The following is a 20,011-nucleotide window of genomic DNA, read 5'->3' on the forward strand; positions in this document are numbered from 1 at the left end:
TTGTGGGCTGAGGCAAACATGCCTTCTCAGACACAACCCCAGCTCCACCTTGGAACACATGGGAGTTGCCCAGCCCAGAGACAATGCTGCCCAGTATCCTACACAACCGGGCCTTTATCGATCCCCATGACTTGCCTGTACCTGGTCATCACACACTCCAGCTAGAAGCCCATTTTACAGACAGGGAAAAGGATAGAGGACCTGCCCAGATCACACAGCCAGTAACTGGCAGAGTGAGGACTGGAGCCCAGATCTACTTGGCTCTACCAAGTGCTGCTGTCTTCCTGACAATGACCCTTGGCCTCTGCCCTCCAGGAACTTTGGCCTTGCAGGGGAAACCTTGGCCCCACCAGCAACTCTGAGAGACGCAGCCTGAGAAGGGCCATAGGTGAGGGGTGGATGCTGAGCAAGGGAGCTTTGGGATGCTGCAGCACAGGGAGGAAGGAAGAGTCCTTCAGACGGCCACAGATCAGCACGGGCAAGGTTTCAGGTGGGGAGAGTAGAGCCCCTGAAGTGACTTTTGAAGGGCTGGTGAAGCTGCTGCTCCCAGTACAGGGCATGGAATGAGGTTAGGGGAGATGGGGGAGTCAGATGGGGTGCAGTCTTAGGACACTCTTCTATGGGTGGCAGGTCTCAGCTGCATATGTGAAAGTCTTCTTTGGTTGGATAGGAGGCTCCTGAGGGGGCTGGGGCTACTCTTAAGGGAGAAGCATCTGGGTGGCCTGGGACAGAGGCAGGGAGGTTGGGGAGAAGCTAGAGAAGTCCAGGTGACTGAGAGTGAGGTGAGGCAGAGACTCCTCTTAGTGGAAATAAAGGAAAATCATGAGTCCTTTCAGGGGGAATTTCAGGCAGCTAGCTAGCTTTGAGAAGTAAATGAGCACCTTGACAAGCAAGAAGGTAATTGAAGCTTCAAACAAGGGCCACCCAAATAAGTTAGAGCCACAAGATGTCTGGTTCCCTATAGAAACTAAAGATAACATCTTGACCTATGTCCCTGAATTGTTTTTCACAGCTGTCACTTAGGCCTCAGATAAGGGGAAACTGAGGGCTGTTCTTTAAATTTCTTCCCAAGGGTTCTGTAAAGAGTCACACCCATAAGCCAATGCTTAACTCTCCTATCTGTGGACCCCAGGTTTTTAGACAGTCTTGCTTCCTAAGCCAATTGCAAATCACAGAATCTCTGAATTCACCTATGACCCTGCCTCAAAATGTCTCACCTTTTTGGGCCAAGCCAATGTATAGCTCCAGAGTATTTATTTATGACTTTGCCTATAACCTCTGTCTCCCCACCTTTAAAAAGCCTTACATGTAAACCATTGGGGAGTACGGGTCTTAAGCATTAGCCGACCTATTCTCCTTGCTTGGCACCCTGCAATAAATGCCTCCCTTTCTGCCGCTGCAAATCCTGGTGTCAGTGTTTGGCTTTGCTGCACTGGGTGGGCGGACCCAAGTTTGTTTCGGTAACACAAGAGGTTGACGAAATCTTTAACTGAGACTTCGAAACAAATTGGAGGGGGAGAATGAACGGGCCTGAGACGCTCCAACAGCGAGTGGGCCGATGGGCTCATCAGATCAGATGGGCGTCTGTCCTGCTGCCTCAGGGCGGGGGATGGTGGCACCCCTGAGCTCCTACTGTAGGCAAGAACTAGTCACCCCTAAACCTTCTCTATCGGATTCCCCCAGCGGCCTGGGGTGGGTAGAGATTATAGTCCCCGTTTTACAGATCAGGAAATGGAGGCTCCGTGCCATCCCAGGGCATTCCGGTAGCCAGTCACGGACAGAGAGTCAAACATGAGCCCGAGCCCGGGAGCCCATGGCAGCACGGGATTAAGTCCTCAACACCGGCCGGGGTCAGTTTTCCCATCTGACAGAGGCCCTCTGCTGCTCACAGGGGCCTGGGCTCCCACTTCTCCATCCGAACACTTGGGATGGATGTGAAGGTGGAGCCCGGAAAGGGAGGGGCGCCGCCCACCAAGTCCTGGTTCTGGCAGGCACCCGGCCTTTGCGGGTCCTCGGTACTAGACGCCGGCCCCAAGTCAGCCGCGGCCCCGGCCCGCCCTGTGGGGGCTGAACCCCAGCCCCGGCCCGATCCCTCACGGTGCAGCCAGCCTTTGGGAGGCTGCCCATGGGGATGCGCACCAACCGCAGACCGATAGGCTGGGAAGGAGGGAGAACGAGGGCCCGACCGAGCCGGTAGAGGCTGTGGGTGCCGCTAGGGGCCCCAAGTCCCCGTTCAACACAGGGGCTGGAACGAGACCGCTCCTCTGAGCGGCCGCCCACGGCACCAGTGCGCATGGGCGCACCCGGCCACCCGGCCGCCCACCCCGCCCCACGGGAGACCACGCCTCCGGCTCGCAACGGGCAAATGGGCGGAGGCCGCGGGCGGGGCGGGGCGGAGCCGGGCCCAGCTGGCCGAACCCGGGGAATGCGAGCGCCAGCCCCCGCCCCAGGCCAGTCCCAGCTGGATCTCCGGCCAGAGCCCGAGGCTGCTGCGCGGGGCGGCTGCAGCCTCCGCTCCAGCGCCCGCGCCGTGCCCTGCATCCCGGGAGCCCGGCTGGACCCGCGGCGCCTCGGCCGGTAGGAGGCGGGCGGAGGGAGGCGTGTGCTTCTGTGTGTGTGTGTGTTTCGGGGGGGTGTGTGCGGGTGCAGCGCGGGCCAGTGATTGCTCCGGGACCACGAATCGGTGGAGGGGGCTGCACCTCCCGCGGGCCCGGGGGGAAAGGAAGTGAGCGCTGGCTGGGGGGCGGGGTCCTGGAGCATCCGCCTGGGCCCCCTCGGCTCGTCCCCACCCCCACCCCCGGCGAGGAGTCTTTTTTTCACCTCCCTCTGGGTGTCTCCGAGTCGTTTTCCTAGTGCGGACGCGCTGGAAGCGCCTAACACCCGGGGCTAGACTGTCACTTCCTCTCATCTTCCTTACAGTTCCCCCCTTCTCTTCCCTGCTTAACCCCCCTTTCATCCCTGCAATCCACCAACCCCTTCTGGGTGCTCCACCACCCAGGCTTGGGGAAGGGGCAGGGCCGAGGCTCCTGCTGCCCCAGCCTATCCGCTTCTTGGCATTCCTCCCCAGGTTGAAAGGGGGCTTTTCTCCTTGACTGCAGGGCGGGCGCACGTGTGTGTGTGTGTGTGTGTGTGTGTGTGTGTGTGTGTGTGTGTGTGTTGCGGGAGTGTGGGAGAGTGGTCTGGGAGGGAATGGATCTTTGGTTTCTCAGACCTCAGAGTTCCCACCTCTGTTCCTTTGCGTTGGGGGTCTCGGAAGACTGGCCTAGGGGACCAGAGGCGAAATAGGACCAAAGATCATTAACAGGTGCGACGTTCTCTCTCCCAGTCATTTCATGTGGTGGGATTCACCCCCAAGTTCCATACAGATCAGAAGAGTGGGGCACAGAGAAGCGAAGTCAGCTGCCCTCTCAGGATTGCTGAGCCAGAATTTGAACCCGGGTCCGCCTGGCTCTCATCCCAGAATCTTCTCCCTACACCTGTGGTTTAGAGAGAAAAGTACTGAGGGCGACTATCCCAGGACTCAGGGGAAAGAGAGATCTGGGCAGACTTCTTGGAAGAGAGGGGCTTACGGGTGAGGCTCAGCCAACTCAATGAGTCTGAGGCCTGCTGGGGGAACCACTGTGTTTCGCAAGGATTGACACCTCCCAGGGTCCTCGGGCTGGTCCTTGCTCCTGTCCCCAGGGTCTGGGGGTGGGGTGGTGTGGCTGCCTTTGCCTCCTGGGCAGGGTATGGTGGGCCCAGCTGCTGCTGCAGGCCAGGTCAGGCTAGTTGCCAGCACACAGAGGTGCTCAGGCGGCGTCTTTGCCCTGAGGAGCCTCTCTTCTGACAAGACAGGCAGTGGGTCCACAGATAAGGCCCTGTCCAGAGTTGTACCTAGTGCTGGGAGCACAAGACAGGGACTGATGGGTGCCCGGGAGCTGGGGATGAGTTCACTTGCAGATTCGTTGGGGCTGGGTCTTGAAATCCACCAAGCAGAAAAGAAAAGGCAGGTCATTGCAGCCCCAAGGAACAGCATGAGTAAAGGCCTGGCAGTGTGAAAATGAATGCTGGTGGGGTGGATTGCGGATTAGATAGGTCAGATGTGTGTCCAAGAAGGGCCACCTTTGGCTGCAGTAGTGGGTGGGCTTCCACTGAGGGCTATAAGGAGGAGGCCAAAGCAGGGAGAGGGCCCTCCCTTCTGCTCTCCTCTGCTCCCCACCCAGGGCTAGGCTTGGCAGGGGAGGAGGGGCCCTGATAAAGGTTCCCAGAGCAGGGGTGCTGGGGGCAGGAGGTGCCCAGGGGCTAAGGGGCTACACAGGGTCCCAGTGCTGGGGGAAGGTAGGTGGGGCTGCCTCTGTGAGATGGGGACCACCATTGGGGGTGGAGCAGGTTGGGAGTAAGTTGACAAGTTGACTGTTGGACAGGGTGGTTGTGAGATGCCTGTGGGGTTTTGTGGGTGACATCTGGGACACTGCTCCCAGGCCAGCACTGTCTCTGTCTGCTTCTGCGCCTGCTTTCCTGGCAGGCTCTCAGATCAGCCCTGGAGTCCTGGTCCCCAAACAGGAGGCCTCCTGCGCCCTCAGTGGGCACCCTCTCCTACCTGCAGGGCCTAAATCATGTGTCTGTTCTTTCTCTTGGCTGAGACCATCTCTGTACCTTCCTACTTGCCTATGACCTTGAGGCGGAGAACTTCCCTTTTCTGTCTCAGTTTTCTCATGTGCGGAATGGGGATAAATGCTGCCTATTCACAGGGACTCGGGGGATGATGAAGATGAACTTAGATCATGTCACTGAACGCATCTTTCTAAGTACATGGTGTCTGGTAGCCATTGTTACTAATAGCAGCTGGCAATCAGCATCACTTAGTTCCCTCCCTGGGGATGAGGGGCTGACTTTGGGAGAAGAAGGGTGGAAGGAAACAGTCCTCTCCTATTGAAACGGAAGCCTCTCTTGGCTTTAGTGGGTGAAGGGGACTTAACGGGAGTGATCTGTATCTGCCTGACCAAGTCCCCTGGCTTCCCCCAAAAGCTTCTAGCCCTTGAGGAGAGGCAAGGGCTGAGCAGCCGGGAGCACCCTAGAGTACAGCATGTAAAGGTTGAACAGAAAGCCCAGCAGTGGGCCCTGGGCTCCCCCAGCTGCAAAGAGCAGGGTCTGCAACACCCCCCACCCCTCCCCAGCAGCCTCCTGGGCAGCTGGCAGCAGTCTCTCTGCAGCTGGGCTTTTCACCCGTTCTGTCTCTGTCCCCATCTATTCAAGTGTTTTGAGTGCCTTCAGAGCCCCTCCCAGGCACCTCTCGAGTGCCCTCAGAGAACTCTTCTGCCTCTCCATCCCTGGTCCCCACTCAAAACTTTCCTGGGCTCACCGTGGTCCTGAGGCTTGGCCTTCCTGCTGCCCACCTCTGAGCCCTCCTCCAGGCTGGTGGAGACACCCTGGGATTGCCTTGCTTCAGTGCAGGCAGAGCTGCTCACTTGCCTGTGGCCTCAGGCTTTGCCTTTCCCTGCTCACCCAAGGCAAAGGGGCCAGGTTCCTTTGCGGTTGGAATCTGGATGTCTTAGGAAGCCAGCCTCAGGCTTGGATGGGGAAGCTGTGGATGATGTGTGCTTACCCGCAAGGGCCTGGGTTACTGCTCCCCATTCTGGTTGTTTGCACGTGTGCTTCCAGGGACCCAAGCTTTCCCAGGGATAGGGGTCTGGGTGGGCAACAGCTGAGGCTGCGGTGGCCTGTGGGTGTGTGCTGTGGTTTTCTCCCACAGTGGGCATGCAAGAGAAGGGGCTGGTGACCAGAGCACATCAAAGCCCATCCACTGGTCCCCAGCTGCCCTTCACTGTTGGGATGTGCCCCCGGGGATGGTGGGCAGAAGGCTGGGAGCCCATTGGCTTGACCCACCTGCCCTGCCCAGCCAGCCCCTGCTCAGCCAGTGCCCCCTGCTGCTGTGTAACTTCTGCCAGTTGGAGTGAGGTGGGACCCAAGTGATTTGTTACTCATAGCAGGAACTAAGAAACTGATGTGGGGTGACTGTTGTACAGCGGAGCAACTCAAGGTGTAAGAACTTCATTTCCCTCATGGGCTTCTCCGGGCAGGAGAGGCGGGTGGGACCCCATGACACCCCGGCTCCCATTAGCTATTCTTCAGGAACAGCATCGTTCAAGAGCATATTCCTTTCCTATCACTGTTGCGACAAATTGCCACACTTGGTGGCTGAAAACAACACAGATTTATGCTCTTACAGTTCCGGAGATGAGAAGTCCCCCATGAGTCTAATGGGGCTAAAATCCAGGCTGGCTTCTTCTGTGGGATCTAGGGGAGAGTCCATTCCCTGTCTCTTCCAGCCTCCGGTGGCTGCTGGCATTCCTTGTGGCAACATTGCCCCAGTCTCTGCTTCTGTCTCATTGCTCTTTCCTCCTCTGCAGGCAGATCCCCTCTGCCTCCCTCTTATAGGGACACTTGTGATTACATTCAGGGCCCACCCAGATCGTCTCCCCGTCTCAAAATCCTTAATCGCATCTTCAGAGTCCCTTGTGCCATACAAGGTGTCATTCACAGGTTCTAGGGATTCGGTTGGGAGTATCTTTGGGGCCGTCATTCAGCCCACCCCAGGAGCTGACAGCAGCGTCACTGCAGGCACCATTCCCAGCTCCCGCCCCCACCCCAGTGCCCACCGAGGCTGGCTTCCCCAGTCACAGTCCTGTTTCCCCCAGGAGGTCACTCATAATGTCTGTCTCCCCTCCAGCCTGGGAGCCTTGGAGGCTGGGCGCTGCTGTAGCCCTGGCCCCAGTGTGCAGCCTGAGTCCCTGGTAGCCAGAGTTCAGGGATGTTTGGAAGAAGGGCATCCCTGGCACGGCCGCATGGGTGGTCCCCGATGTCTGGACCCTGCCTGCATTTGACAGTGTGCTGGGCCTTTCAGGGTGGAGTGCAGCTCATTTCAGACATTCACACAATAAGCCCAGTGCTTTGCAGGGTCATTTGATGCTCACCATCACCCTACAAGGGGGTGGGGCTGGGGAGTCCCGCTTTACAGGTGAGAATACCAAGGCCTATTACGGCCAAGTCCTGTCTGGTATGTGGGGTCAGGTGAACAGGCTGGGCCAGTAGAGCAGAAAATACCTTTATTTTACAGATGAGAATTCTGAAGCACAAAGAGGTTAACTGCTTTGCACCTCGCTGGCCTCAGTCTCCCCATCTGAGGACGGGTATGTGGACAGGATGTTGCCCAGCCTGACATCTTGGGGCTCTGGTTCACCCTCTGCCTGGGTATGGGGAGCAGGCGCTGGCATTCTGGGTTGCCATGGCCAGGAATAAGAAGTGGCTTGGAGCAGTGCGGTGGGCCTGGAAGTGCTGCTTGCCCAGAGACATGGTCTGCCATTGCAGGAGGGGGTAAGCCCTCTGGCGCCTCAGGAAGAACCCTAGCCAAATCCCAGAGCCCCGGCCTGCCTGCTGCGGACCTGCCCCTGTGTGAGTCTCCTTTCCCTCCTCATGGCCAAGGCCACGCCATACTGGGCCCCGCTTCTCTCAGGGGCCTGCCTATAGCCTGGCCTCCCTGCCTGCATCCTGGGCCTCCTTTCCCGTTGACCTTCTCATACATCATCACACCCCGTCTCATGCCTGAGTTCTTAGCCTGGCTTTCAGGGCCGGCCACAACCTGGCTGTGGCAATATTTCTCTACTTCCTCTTCCCTCTCCCCTGCACCCTGTCCTCCAGACTTGCCTGAATGATTTCTTCCTCCAGAATAATCTTTCCTCCCCCAAACCTTCCACCTCCTCCATCTCTTGAAATCACAATCTACCCTTTGAGATCCTGTTTTGTTGCTACTTCCTCCATGCAGCCGTCCCTGCCTGGTGTGAACGAATCACTTCCTTTGAGAGCAGATCTCGCTGCCTTGTACCGAGGCCTCTGCCTCTCGCCTTCACCAGGCTGACCTCTAGGGCAGATTCCCATCTGACTCCTCACTGCCCCTTGGTCAGGCACAGGGAAGGTGTGCAAGTGAAGTTGGAATGGGGGACACACCTGAGCAGGACACCCAGGGCTGGAGAGTGGGTCACTGCCCGAGGGAGGGGTGGTGGGCCAGGCTGAGCAGGACTTTGACATGGGACAGGTTCGTGCCTCTGCCCTGAATGTCCTCTTTCCCCTCAGAGCCTCTGTCTCCCATTTGTGTAATGAGAACAGCACAACTCATTTCTGAGGTTGTGCAGGAGCTTGTGCTGAGGAATGGCGCACTTCAGTTTCCCAAAGTGAGAGATGGGCACTGTCTCACCAGTCTTTAAACCTTGAGTCTTGGAGACAGTCTAGGGACTCGAGTCTAGGACTGCCTGTACAGGAAGTGGAGAAAAGGGCTGTCCTGGTGATAAACCCGCCAGATTGAAAAATAGTGTGTAGTGTTCCCCTCCCTGCCACTCAAACACGAGAGCCTGTGGCCAGAGAGGGCAAGAGCTTTCCTGGGTTCACACAGCACAGTGAGGCAGAGGTGGCTTCAGTGACCTGATCAAGTCCCATTTTGTTAGGTTGTCTCTCCTGTGGGGAGTGAGCGAGCACACAGCCCCCACCCCACCCCGGGTGAGAGAGAATGTCCTGCACAGGGACGCCCAGCTGTATCTACCTGCTGTCAGCACTTTCTCTGCAGGACCTGGTGCTGGACTGGGAGCCCCGAGGTACGGTGGCCACCGCACTGGGTTGCCTGGGACTGTGGGTTTCCTGGATGTGGTTCTTTCAGTGTTAAAACTGTGGTGAGCTGCTCACCCGAGGCTTGGCCTGGGGCTGCCCCCTGCCCAACAGTCTCCACCTCCACGAGTGTGGCCAGGTCCTTGACTTCTTCCTGTCCTGCCCAAGGCCTGCAGGAACCCCTGACCTGGAACACCCTTTCAGAAGCTCCTCTCCCTTGGCCGCTTGCTTACAGATGCTGCTTACAACAGCGGCTCCTGCTGTCCCTACACTCCCTCCTGCTCACAGCACCCTGGGCGGGACCCAATTGCCAGATGAAGAACAGCTGCAGGGTCAGGCCTCTGACTCAGTCAGAGTCACACAGAGCCAGGCGTGCAGGCCAGCACAGCCCTCACATGCACCACCAGGGGACATCACGGCTGCAGGACCACCATTCCCCCAGGACCAGCCAGAGACCCTGTTCCCCATACACACATGGCCCTGCCCACAAGGCCCTCTGTGTCTCCTAGCAGGGGAGCGGCCTGGTGGGATTTATGTTAGAAAGATCACTCAGCAGCCTGGTGGAGATATGGATTGGACACAGAAACGATAAGGGAAGGGGAGGGGAGGGGAGGAAATAGACAGGATTTCCCAGCCCTGGTGCCAGCTCGCCTGGTGGTGGCTGGAGTGACTCACTGGGCCTGGTTGCCTTGGCTCTGGCGCCAGAACCCAGGAGCCCAGAGCTCTGGGTGGCCTAGAGGCTGGGAGCCTGAGGTGGCTCTGAGCCTGGCTCTCCCTCCACCGCACATTCTCCCTCCCCACCCTGCCATCCATTCCTCAGCACACGGTGCGTCAGAGAGACAGGGGCCTGGGAGGTCACAGTACACCCACGAAAGGACAAAGAGACATGCTTTAAGCATCTTATTAGATGGTGACTTAGGGAGCAGATGGAGGATGGGGTATGGGATAGAAGGGGATAAATACATTAACAAAATCAAAAACACAAATAACCAGGCAGCCACCAAATGGAGTTTCTGCCCTTTCTAGTCCCCTCTGGCTTCTGGCCTTCCCTGCAATGGCTCAAGCCAGGGCTCTTCCAGTCCTGGGTCACTGCATCAGCATCTGACCTTTAGTCTTGCCCCTGGCTCCCCTGTGCCCCAGTAAATGCTGATGCCCCTCTGCCTGGCATCCCCAGCCCTGCAGAGCTGGTCCTGCCAGCTTCCCCCCAGGCTCCGCCCACCCAGTGCCCTCCCACCTTTTCCCTCTCCCTGTGCCACATTGTACCCTGCTGTGCCCTTGCTGCTTCTGGCCTATCCTTCTGGCCCTGCTCGGGCTCCATCTCGGAAGGCCACCACCATTCACCCCCGGCCCCCTCCTCATCAGCCAGCTCAGCGCCAGCCCAAATCGGGCACCAGCAAAGATGTGCAAGTTGGAGTTGACTGTGTCCCCTAAATGATGAAGCCCCAGCTGTTCAGCCCTCCCCTGTTCATATGGCAAAAGGTGGTGGTGGGGGGTGTCTTCCCTTAAGAGGGGAGAAGAGGTTGAGGAAGGGAGGTAGGGGAAAGGGGGCTTTGACTGGCAGGGAATGGGTGAGGGTGTCACTGGCTCCTTCGGCCGGCACTGGGTGATACTCACTCTGCCAGGCCTGTGCTTTGCGCTGGGCACCACTGTGGGGTACGGGGCAGTGGAGCACAGGAGAAGGACCCTCAGCAGGCATTCCTGCATTCTCCCTTCACCCCCACCAGTGGCTGGCCACCAGGAAGAGGTGAGGCTGTCTCCCACTCGGCCCTGGAACCCAGCCCCTCCGCATCCACACGTGAGACTGCCAGTCCAAGTCCTTTGGCCGTTCTTCTGGTCTTTCTGGTTTAGTCTTGTCCTTTTCTAGTCCGTTTCCCATGTGGCAGCCAGATGGGGCTCCCCAAGACAGCCGTGACCAAGTCCCTCCGCTGCTCAGCACCCTTCCACACTCCCCATCACCTTAGGATGAAGCCACACTCTGCACATGGCATCCCGGGGCCTCTGGCGGGATCCTCTGCAGCCTCATCCATGATCCCTGCCCCACACCCCTCCCCTCCCCTTTTTTTCTGAGCACCATGCCAGCCTCCTCAGGGCTGAAAACATCCTCCTAGGGATGGTCTCTGGCTGGCATCTGCCCTTCTCAGGTGCAGAGGAAACCTTGCAGGTGTGTGCTTGGTTGGGGTGTCGGGGTGCCACACACCTATAGGACCTTCTTGTGGACTGCTCCAAGTGTTGAGACACTCTTGAGTGTCAAGTCCGCAAGCGTCCTGAGAGCTAGAGGAGGAGGCTGGGACCAGAGAATTGGAGGCTTGCAGAAGGTCACACAGCCTGCGTGTGACAAAGGCTAGTGCTCCGACCCAGCCTGGGGCACTTTCCCACTCCGCCTCCCTTCCCTTTAGGTCAGCCCACCTAGGTATGTGGTGTCCAGCTGGACAGGGCTACAGCTGTGAAGGGCCCGGATCTGCTGGGACCTGGGTTACCACATTCAGCCAGCCCTTCCTCCCAGGGCCACTGTGCTGGCTTTTTTTGTTTACCTTTTTATTGAAGCATATGTAACTGATCTACAGACAGGTGCATAGGTCTTAAGTGTAGAGCTCAGTGGATTTGCACAGGGACCACACCCAGGGAACCACCATCCAGGTCAAGAAGTAGTTTTACCGGAACCCCACAAGCTCTCTCACACCCCTGCCAGTCACTACCCCCAAGATAGCCAAGTCCTGCTTTCTGTTCACTGTAGATGAGTTATGCAGGCTTTGCTTGTCTTAAAAAAATGGATTTTTTAAATAGATAAAAATTGTATATGTTTATCATGTACAATGTAATATTTTGAAATGTGTATACATTGTGGAATGGCTAAATCGAGTTAATTATCACACGCATTACCTCACATACTTTTTTGTCCTGAGAACACTCAAAATCTACTCTCGGCCTGGCGCAGTAGCTCAAGCCTGGAATCCCAGCACTTTGGGAGGCCAAGGCAGGCAGATCACTGGAGATCAGGAGCTTGAGACCAGCCTGGCCAACATGGTGAAACCCCATCTCTACTAAAAATACAAAAATTATCTGAGACTAGTGGCAGTCACCTGTAATCCCAGGGAGGCTGAGGCAGGAGAATCGCTTGAATCCGTTAGACAGAGGTTGCTGTGAGCCGAGATCACACTACTGCGCTCCAGCCTGGGCAACAGAGTGAGACTCCAAAAAAAGAAAAGTCTACTTCTAGCAATCTTCAAGAGTATAATCTATTGTTATTAACTATTGTCACCATGTTGCAATCAATCTCTTGAACTTATAGATCTCTTGAACTTATTCCTCTTATCTAACTGAAATTTTGTGTCCTTTGACTGACATCTCTGCAACCTCCCTCCCCACCCTCACCCCTCAGTTCCTGTTAACCACCATTTTACCTTCTGCTTCTATGAGTTCAACTTTTAAAAAATTCCACATATGAGTAAGATCATGTGTTATTTGTCTTTCTGTGTCTGGCTTATTTCACTTAGTGTATTGCCTTCCTCGTTTATCCATGTTGTCACAAGTGATGAGATTTCCTTCTTTTCATGGCTGAATTGTATTACATTGTATGTATATACCATATTCTCTTTACCCATTCATCCATTGATGGGCTGTTAAGTTAATTCCATATCTTGGCTACTGTGAATAGTGCTGCAGTGAACATGGGAGTGCAGATATGTTTTCAACATACTGACTTCATTTCCTTTGGATTTATACCCAGTAGTGGGATTGCTGGATCATATGGTAGTTTTATTTTTAATTTTTTGAGAAACCTCTATACTGTTTTCCATAATGGCTGTACTAATTTACATTCCCACCAACAGTGTACAAGGGTTTCCTTTTCTCCATATCCTCGCCCACACTTATCTTTTGTCTTTTTTATAAAAGACGTATCTTTTGTAAAAAGATTTAAGTCAGGCACAGTGGCTCATGCCTGTAATCCCAGCACTTTGGGAGGCCAAGGCAGGCGGATCACCTGAGGTCAGGAGTTTGAGACCAGCCTGGCCAACATGGCGAAACCCCGTCTCTACTAAAAATATGAAAATTAGCCAGGCATGGTGGCGCATGCCTGTAGTCCCAGCTACTTGGGATGCTGAGGCAGGAGAATGGCTTGAACCTGGGAAAGGGAGGTTGCAGTGAGCCGAGATCATACCATTGCACTTGAGCCTGGGCGACAGAGCGAGACTCTGTATCAAAAAAAAAAAAAAAAAGATTTTAAAAAAGTCTTTTTTTATAAAAGACATATCTTTTGTCTTTTTTTAATAAGATATCACACTTTTGTCTTTTTTATAAAAGCCAAAAGGTGGGAGGTGGTATCTCATTGTGGTTTTGATTTTCATTTCCCTAATGATTAGTGATGTTGAGATTTTTAATTTTTTTTTTTTGTTTTTTGAGATGGAGTTTCGCTCTTGTCTCCCAGGATGGAGTGCGGTGGCACGATCTCGGCTCACTGCAACCTCCACCTTCTGGGTTCAAGCGATTCTTCTGCCTCAGCCTCCTGAGTAGCTGGGTGCCCGCCTGGCTAATTTTTTGTATTTTTAGTAGAGATGGGGTTTTGCCATGTTGAGCAGGCTGGTCTTGAACTCCTGACCTTAGGTGATCCACCTGCCTCGGCCTCCCAAAGTGCTGGGATTACATGCATAAGCCACTGTGCCCAGCCAATGTTGAGCATTTTTTTCATATGCCTATTGACCATTTGTATGTCTTCTGTAGAGAAATGTCTATTCAGATCATTTGCCCATTTTAAAATCAGATCATTAGGGTTTTTTTGCTATTGAGTTGCTTGAATTTCTTATATATTCTGGATATTGACTCTTGTCAGATGGCTAGTTTGCAAACATTTTTCCCATTCTGCAGGTTGTCTCTTTGTTCTGTTGATTGTTTTCTTTGTTGTGCAGAAACTTTTTTAGCTTTATGTAATCCCTTTTGTCTATTTTTGCTTTTGTTGTCTGTGCTTTTGGGGCCATATCTAAAATATCATTGCCCAGACCAATGTCATAACAGCTTTTCCCATGTTTTCTTCTAGTAGTTTCATAATTTCAGGTCTTATATTTAAGTCTTTAGTCCGTTTGAGTCAATATTTGCATACGATGAGAGATAGGGAAACTTTTATTTTTCCGCGTGTGGATATCTGGTTTTCCCAACACCAATTATTGGAGAGACTGTCTTTTCCCCTTTGTGTGTCGTTGGTACTTTTGTTGAAAATTAATTGACACATTAAATATGCGGATTCATTTCTGGGCTTTCTATTCTGTTCCATTGGTCTTTGTGTCTGTTTTTGTGCCAGTACCATGTGGTTTTGGTTACTATAGCTTTGTAGTATATTTTGAAGTCAGGTAGTGTGATCCCTCCAGCTTTGTTCTTTTTGTTTAAGATTGCTTTGGCTATTCAGGGTCTTTTGTGATTCTGTATGAATTTTAAGGATTGTTTTTTATTTCTGTGAAAAATGTCATTGGAATTTTGATAGGGGATTGGATTGAATCTGTAGATTGTTTTGGGTAGAATGGACATTTTAACAATACTAATTCTTATCTATATATACAGATATGTATATGTACATATCTGTATCTTTCCATTTATTTGTGTCTTCAATTTCTTTCATCAGTGTTTCATAGTTTTCAGTGTACAAGTCTTTTACCTTCTTGGTAATATTTATTCCTAAGCATTTCTTTTTTCCATGGTAACTATTGTAAATGGGATTGTTTTCTTGACTCTTTTGAGTAGTGTGTTGTTAGTATATAAAAATGCTACTGATTTCTGTGTATTCCTTCTATACCTATTTTGTTCAGAATTTTTATCATGAAAGGATGCTGAATCTTGTCAAATGTGTTTTTTTAAATCAGTGAGATGATCATATGTTTTTTGCCCTTTATTCTGTTAGTATCGTGTATCACATTTATTGATTTGCATATGTTGAACCATCCTTGCATCCTTCATATAAATCTTACTTGATCATGGTGAATGATCCTTTTAATGTGCTTTTGAATTATTTGCCTTATTATTATTATTATTTTTCCCTGGAGATTGGGTCTTGCTATCTTCCTGAGGCTCTTGAGTAGCTGGGACTACAGGCATGCACCATCACACCCACCTTGTTTGCTAGTATTTTGTTGAAGGTTTTGCATCTGTGTTCATAAGGCATATTGGTCTATAATTTTCTTTTCTTGTAGTGTCTTTATCTGGCTTTGGTAATGGGGTAATGCTGGCTCTGCTTTTCTATTTTATTTAAATAGAATCATGTAATATTGCTTCTTTTGCTTAATATGCTTGTAAGATCCATCCATAGGGTTGTGTGCAACAACAATTTGTTCATTTTCGTTATTGTTTACTATTCTATTATATGAATATACAAGAACTTATTGATCCATTCTTTCGTTGATGAACACTTAGCTTGTTTCTCATTTTCAGCTCTAACAAATACTACTGCAATAGACATTCTTGTACATGGTTTTTGGTGAATATGTGCATGCATTTCTATTGGACATATTCTTAGAATTACTAGATTATATGAATACATGATTATATTATTTCTTCAGGTTTTCTAGATATAGTCAAATGGTTTCGTAAAGTGATTATACCAATTTGTCCTCCTACCACTAATGCATAAGAGCTCCACTTGAGATTGTGTGTGTGTGTGTGTGTGTTTCTGCGTGTGTGTTTCACTTTAGTCATTCTAGTGGGGGTATAGCAGTATCTCATTGTGGTTTTAATTTGCATTTCCTTAATGGTTAGTGAAGTTGGGCACTTTTTCTTCCATTTTTAGACCATTTGAGTTTACTTTTTTTCTCATGTTCTTTTCTAAAAGCATTATTGTTTTACCTTTCAGTTAGATTTGAAATCTCTCTGGAATAAGTTTTGTATATGGTTTGAGGTAGGGGTAAGACAACTGTTTTTCCTTATGGATAGCCAGTTGACCCAGCACCATTTATTGAAAAGATAAATCCTTTCCCCAGTGCATTGTGGCATCTCTTTTGTCATATATCAGGTGTCCTTATACTTGTGGCTTATTTCTGAACTTTCTATTCTGTTCCACTGTTCTATAAGACAGTGCCCAGTGAGCTTTGTGATCAGCCTTGTTACTTAGTAGTGTAAGTCCTCCAGCTTGTTCTCTTCAAATGGCTCTGCTTATTCTGGGTCCTTTGTGGCTTTGAGGCCCGTGGTGGCTTTGAGGCCCTCTTGCTGCTGGGCTTGGGCTCAGCTGTGTCCTTGGTTCTTATTATACCCCTGGGGCTGATGCTGGCTCCATGACCCCATCTCTCAGAGGCTCAGAGAGGTAGGCCCCTCCACACAGCTCTGGAGCCTGGCCTTGGCTTCTGCCTCAAGGACAAATTCCTTGGTGTTCCCATCTACAAAATGGCTTAGGTGGTCCAGGGAAGGCTCACAGGTATCAGCCCGCTGGAAGATGAGGCCTTATTCCATCCTGTACACAGCCAGGCTGTCCCCGCTACCTCCAGCAGGTCCAGGGAACAGCAGACTAGGCCACACAGCCTCCTGGAAGAGGAGTACCAACCATGTCCCAGGTGAGGATAGACTGAGCTTCCCTAAGGCAGGCCTAGGAACAGATGCCACTTTCTTTCTGTCATCTGTCACCTTAGAGGCTGGAACCCAGTAGGGCTCAGAGGAGGCTTGCTGATTGACAGCAGCTCAGAGGGGTTCCCACCTTGCCCAAGGACACACAGCAGCTAAATGATGCAGTTGGGATGCAAACTCAGATCTGACTGACCTGCCAGAAGACTGGGTTCCTGAAGCTCCCTGGTGAGCACCCCAGCCCCCTCATTCTGACCCAACTCAGAACTTCCACTCTTGGTCCACAGAGGCCTCGCTGTGCAGGCTGGGTCTGACTCACCGCTGCCCTGGCCACAGGAGGAGGAGGGCTGATACCAGTGAGCCTTCCCTGGAGATGATGGCCAGCTAAGCCATTTTGTAGATGGGAACATCAATGAGCTTGTCCAGAGTCTGCAGCCTCTTATGCAGATCTCAAGCCTCCAGACTCCGTATCCTAGGCTTCTCAAAGCAGGGCCCAGGTTAGCACTGTGCTCATTTTAGGGGGTGCCCTGAGGTGGTAATAAAGATGTCTTTCATACCTCTGAGCCTTTGTGTGAACTGTTCCCTTTGCCTGGAATGGCCTTTCTCTCCTGCCTCTGTGGCCAGGCCTGTGTGGAGGCTTCCCTGCTTTCCTCTTGCTGGAACCTCTGAATGACACATACTTCATTTGGCCTTATGTCTGTTGGCTACACTAGACCAACTCCGACAGGAACCCCAAGTTGTGGTAGCCCCCCCATACCTGGCGGGGGTCTGGACACATCGTGGGTGAAGCCCAGATGTCGACTGCCTGAGATTGTCAGTCCTCAGGGCACAGAGCATGAAAGGATACAGAGTGCTGCTCTGCATGGTGGGGTCTTGTTTGTTCCTCACAGTGGCCCAGAGGCCCTGGCACATTGTCTCTTCCAGACAAGGACCATGCAGACCAGTGAGGTAATGCGGCCTGCTCAGGACAGCGGGGGCCTGTGTCGAGGCTCAGGAGCTGGAGAAGGGCTGGGCCGCAGCAGAATGTGCTAGGGCTACAGTCTGGATAGTGGGGATGTGGGCACCGGCTGGCACCCAGCTGTCAGGGAGGGGAGGAGAGGAGAGCCAGGCCTTCCCCAGGGTGAAGGGGTGGGCCCTGCTGCAGCAGACCTGAGTGCTGGCGTCTGTGATATGGAAAGCTGATTCCCCTAGGGAGCCTCCGCCACTCTCTGAGCCTTTTTCTCTTCTTAAAGGAATTCCTCCTGCACTCACCTTTGTTGGTTCATGCAACATAGCTACTCAATCCCTGGAGCCCCACATTGGACCCTGGGATAGAGAGAGGAGCTGGACACAGCCCCTCCCCTGGAGGGGCATGGGGTAGGCTGGGGAGGCAGACAAGTCATGTGCAGATGGGATACAGTGTTAACGGGTGCTGTCCCAGGGGCACCAGGATGGCAGAGGAACAGTGTGTGCAGAGGCCCTGAGGGAACAGTCTTGTGGGAGCTGTGAGGAGCTCCGAGCCCCAGAGCTTCAGCCCAGGGTGGAGAATGGTGGGGATGAGACTGGCAGGAGGAGGGAAGAGGGCAGGCACACAGGGCAGCTGGGAAGCTCAGGTGGTCCTGAACCCCACCCAGGGGTCGTGCTCGGCCCAAACAGCTAAAAACACCAGGGAGACAGGAAGTGCTACGGGCCTAAGCTCAGGCTCAGAAAGAAAAGGCCTGGGTGGAGCAGCTTGCCTGCCTCCTGGTCTATCCGTGGCCTTCAGTGCTCTGCCTGGAGCTAGCAGAGGAGACCTGACCCTGTCGGGGTGTTGGCCCCATAGATACAGTGGGAGGTGACCTTGGGGCAGATGGAGGGTGCAGAGGGGCAGTCTGTGCAAGGGCCGGGGCCAGAAGAACCTCACATAAGTAGGCCAAGGTTAGCCTGGCAGGCAGGTGAGGCTGGAGGGATGGGGCAACGGTATCAGACCCTCAGCCAGCCAGGCCTGGCCCTGTGCAGCCCCTGGCCCAGCCGAGCTCTCCCTTTATGGCCTCCACCTCCCTTCCATCCTCCCCAGGAGTGGACCCTCCCAGCAGCGTTGGCCCCTTCCTAGCCTGGAGAGCAGCCAGACCCTCTTTCTCCACCAGCCTGGCTGTGTGCCCTGGGCGAGCTTCCTCTCCCTCTCTGGATCCTCTAGGCTCAGAAACACTGGAATTGCAAGAGCTGATTTCTGGGCTCCTGCTTTCAGCTTCTCTGATCTAATTCTTGTAGCCTAAATTGCTTCCTGAACTGACCCTGCCGGAAACCCGTGGTGCTAATGCTGCTCCTCGGTGACTCTGCCAGAAGCCTGAAGCCCGGAAGCTGGCTCTGTGAGCTCCTCCCCTCTCTCCCTCAGACCTCCAAGGCAGGGAGAATGGGTGGGAGGGGGCAGGGCTGCTGGCCTCCGTGGGCAGAGGGGCAGCCAGAGAAGTTAAGTGGTTGGCCTGAGGTCACACAGCAGCACTCCAGCAGGCCCAGTATGGATATGGGGGCAGAAGGTGAAGTGGCTTGGGTGCAGAGCAGGAGACAACTGCTCTCAGCTCCCTTGGCAGGTGGGGGGACAATTACCCCCTTGCCCTCCCTGCTGTCCATCTGTGCCCATGCTCACTGCCCGCGCTCGCCTCCTTCCTTTCCTGTCTCTCCCTTCCCTCTTTCCCTCCACATGAGGCCCCAGTGAGGCTCCAGCTCAGCCATGGTGTGTGGGGAGACCCTAAGTGAGAGCAGCAGGGTCACACAGCCAAGGCGGTGGCACTAAAGTCGGAGGATCTGGGTTCCCGTCCGGACACCAGGTTTCCAGGGGAGCTTGGGCAGGTCACCTCACCTCACTGAGCCGCAGTTGTATTTTGTGAAAGCTGGCAGCCGTGTGCCCACCGGCACTGTTGGCAGGCAGTACACACGCACCTCTGGCCAGGGAAATGGGGCGTCTCTTGGGACCACTGGGTGTCTTGGCCCCTTCCCCCTCACTCCTCTTCCCACTGGCATGCTCGGCGGGCTCCTCAGCCTTCAGTTAATGGGTTGACTCCTTCCAGGAGGTGCAGCAGCACTGCGTAATTCCCATCACTGAGATGAGAAAACGGGCTCAGAGAGTTCACATGACCTGTTCAACGTCACCCAGCAGGAGGGTGGTACCACTGGGGCTGGCACTCACACCAGTCTTGATCTCAGATATCACTCCCACAGCCAGCCTGCCTTGCCTTGGTTTCCCTCAGGGCTGGGCTGGAAATTGTGGCCTTTACCCCAAAAGGATTGCACTGTTACCCTGGGCAGGCCCCAGGAAGAGTAGATCGGGGGCTGTGGAGCTGCACCACAGCCCAGATGGAGTTTGAGGGATGGGGGGGGGCGTGGATCATAAATGGGGTGGTCACTCAGGTGCTTGGCTGTCCGAGCATCTCTCAGCACACCTGATATGCAGGCCCTGCCAGCCGCTGTTCCTTGCCCTGCCCTGCCCTCCACTCCCAGAGGCCTTCCCTGACCATGTTGGTCCAGTCTGTGTCCCTTGCACTTGGTCAGCACATTGGTGCAAAGTTCAGGGCGCTTGGCTGGGCCCACCTGGGCCCCTGGGGAATGGAGGGAGGGTTAAGGAGCCATGGGCCTGCTCTCTACAGAATTAGAGACGTCTATTCCCAAGATGCTGTGAGGAAGGCAGCATGGTGCGGGGAGGACCGGAGAGAATGAATGAATGATGCCGAGAGGGGTACCTGGGGCAAGGTTTTCCCACACCAGCAGAAATGTGCCACTCTCTAGAGGTGGGGAGGGAAACCCAGAGGCACACGCTGCTTTCCTGTGGGAGGCACACCAGCCAGGGAGCTGCCAGGGCTGGCCACTGGTCTGATTCCATCTGAGGAGG

The 20,011-nt window shown here is 53.6% G+C and overlaps 1 protein-coding gene across 1 annotated transcript in view; it reads left to right on the forward strand.

Moving 5' to 3' along the window:
• The first annotated feature begins 2,365 nt into the window (after window positions 1-2,365).
• Window positions 2,366-20,011, forward strand: part of CAPN5 (calpain 5) — a 56,923-nt gene continuing 39,277 nt past the window's right edge. Inside the window, exon 1 of the mRNA XM_034933422.3 lies at window positions 2,366-2,577. The gene's annotated coding sequence lies outside the window, so the exon portion shown is untranslated. The remainder of the gene's footprint in view (window positions 2,578-20,011) is intronic.

This window comes from Pan paniscus, chromosome 9, assembly GCF_029289425.2.
Source record: "Pan paniscus chromosome 9, NHGRI_mPanPan1-v2.0_pri, whole genome shotgun sequence".
NCBI lineage: Eukaryota > Metazoa > Chordata > Mammalia > Primates > Hominidae > Pan > Pan paniscus.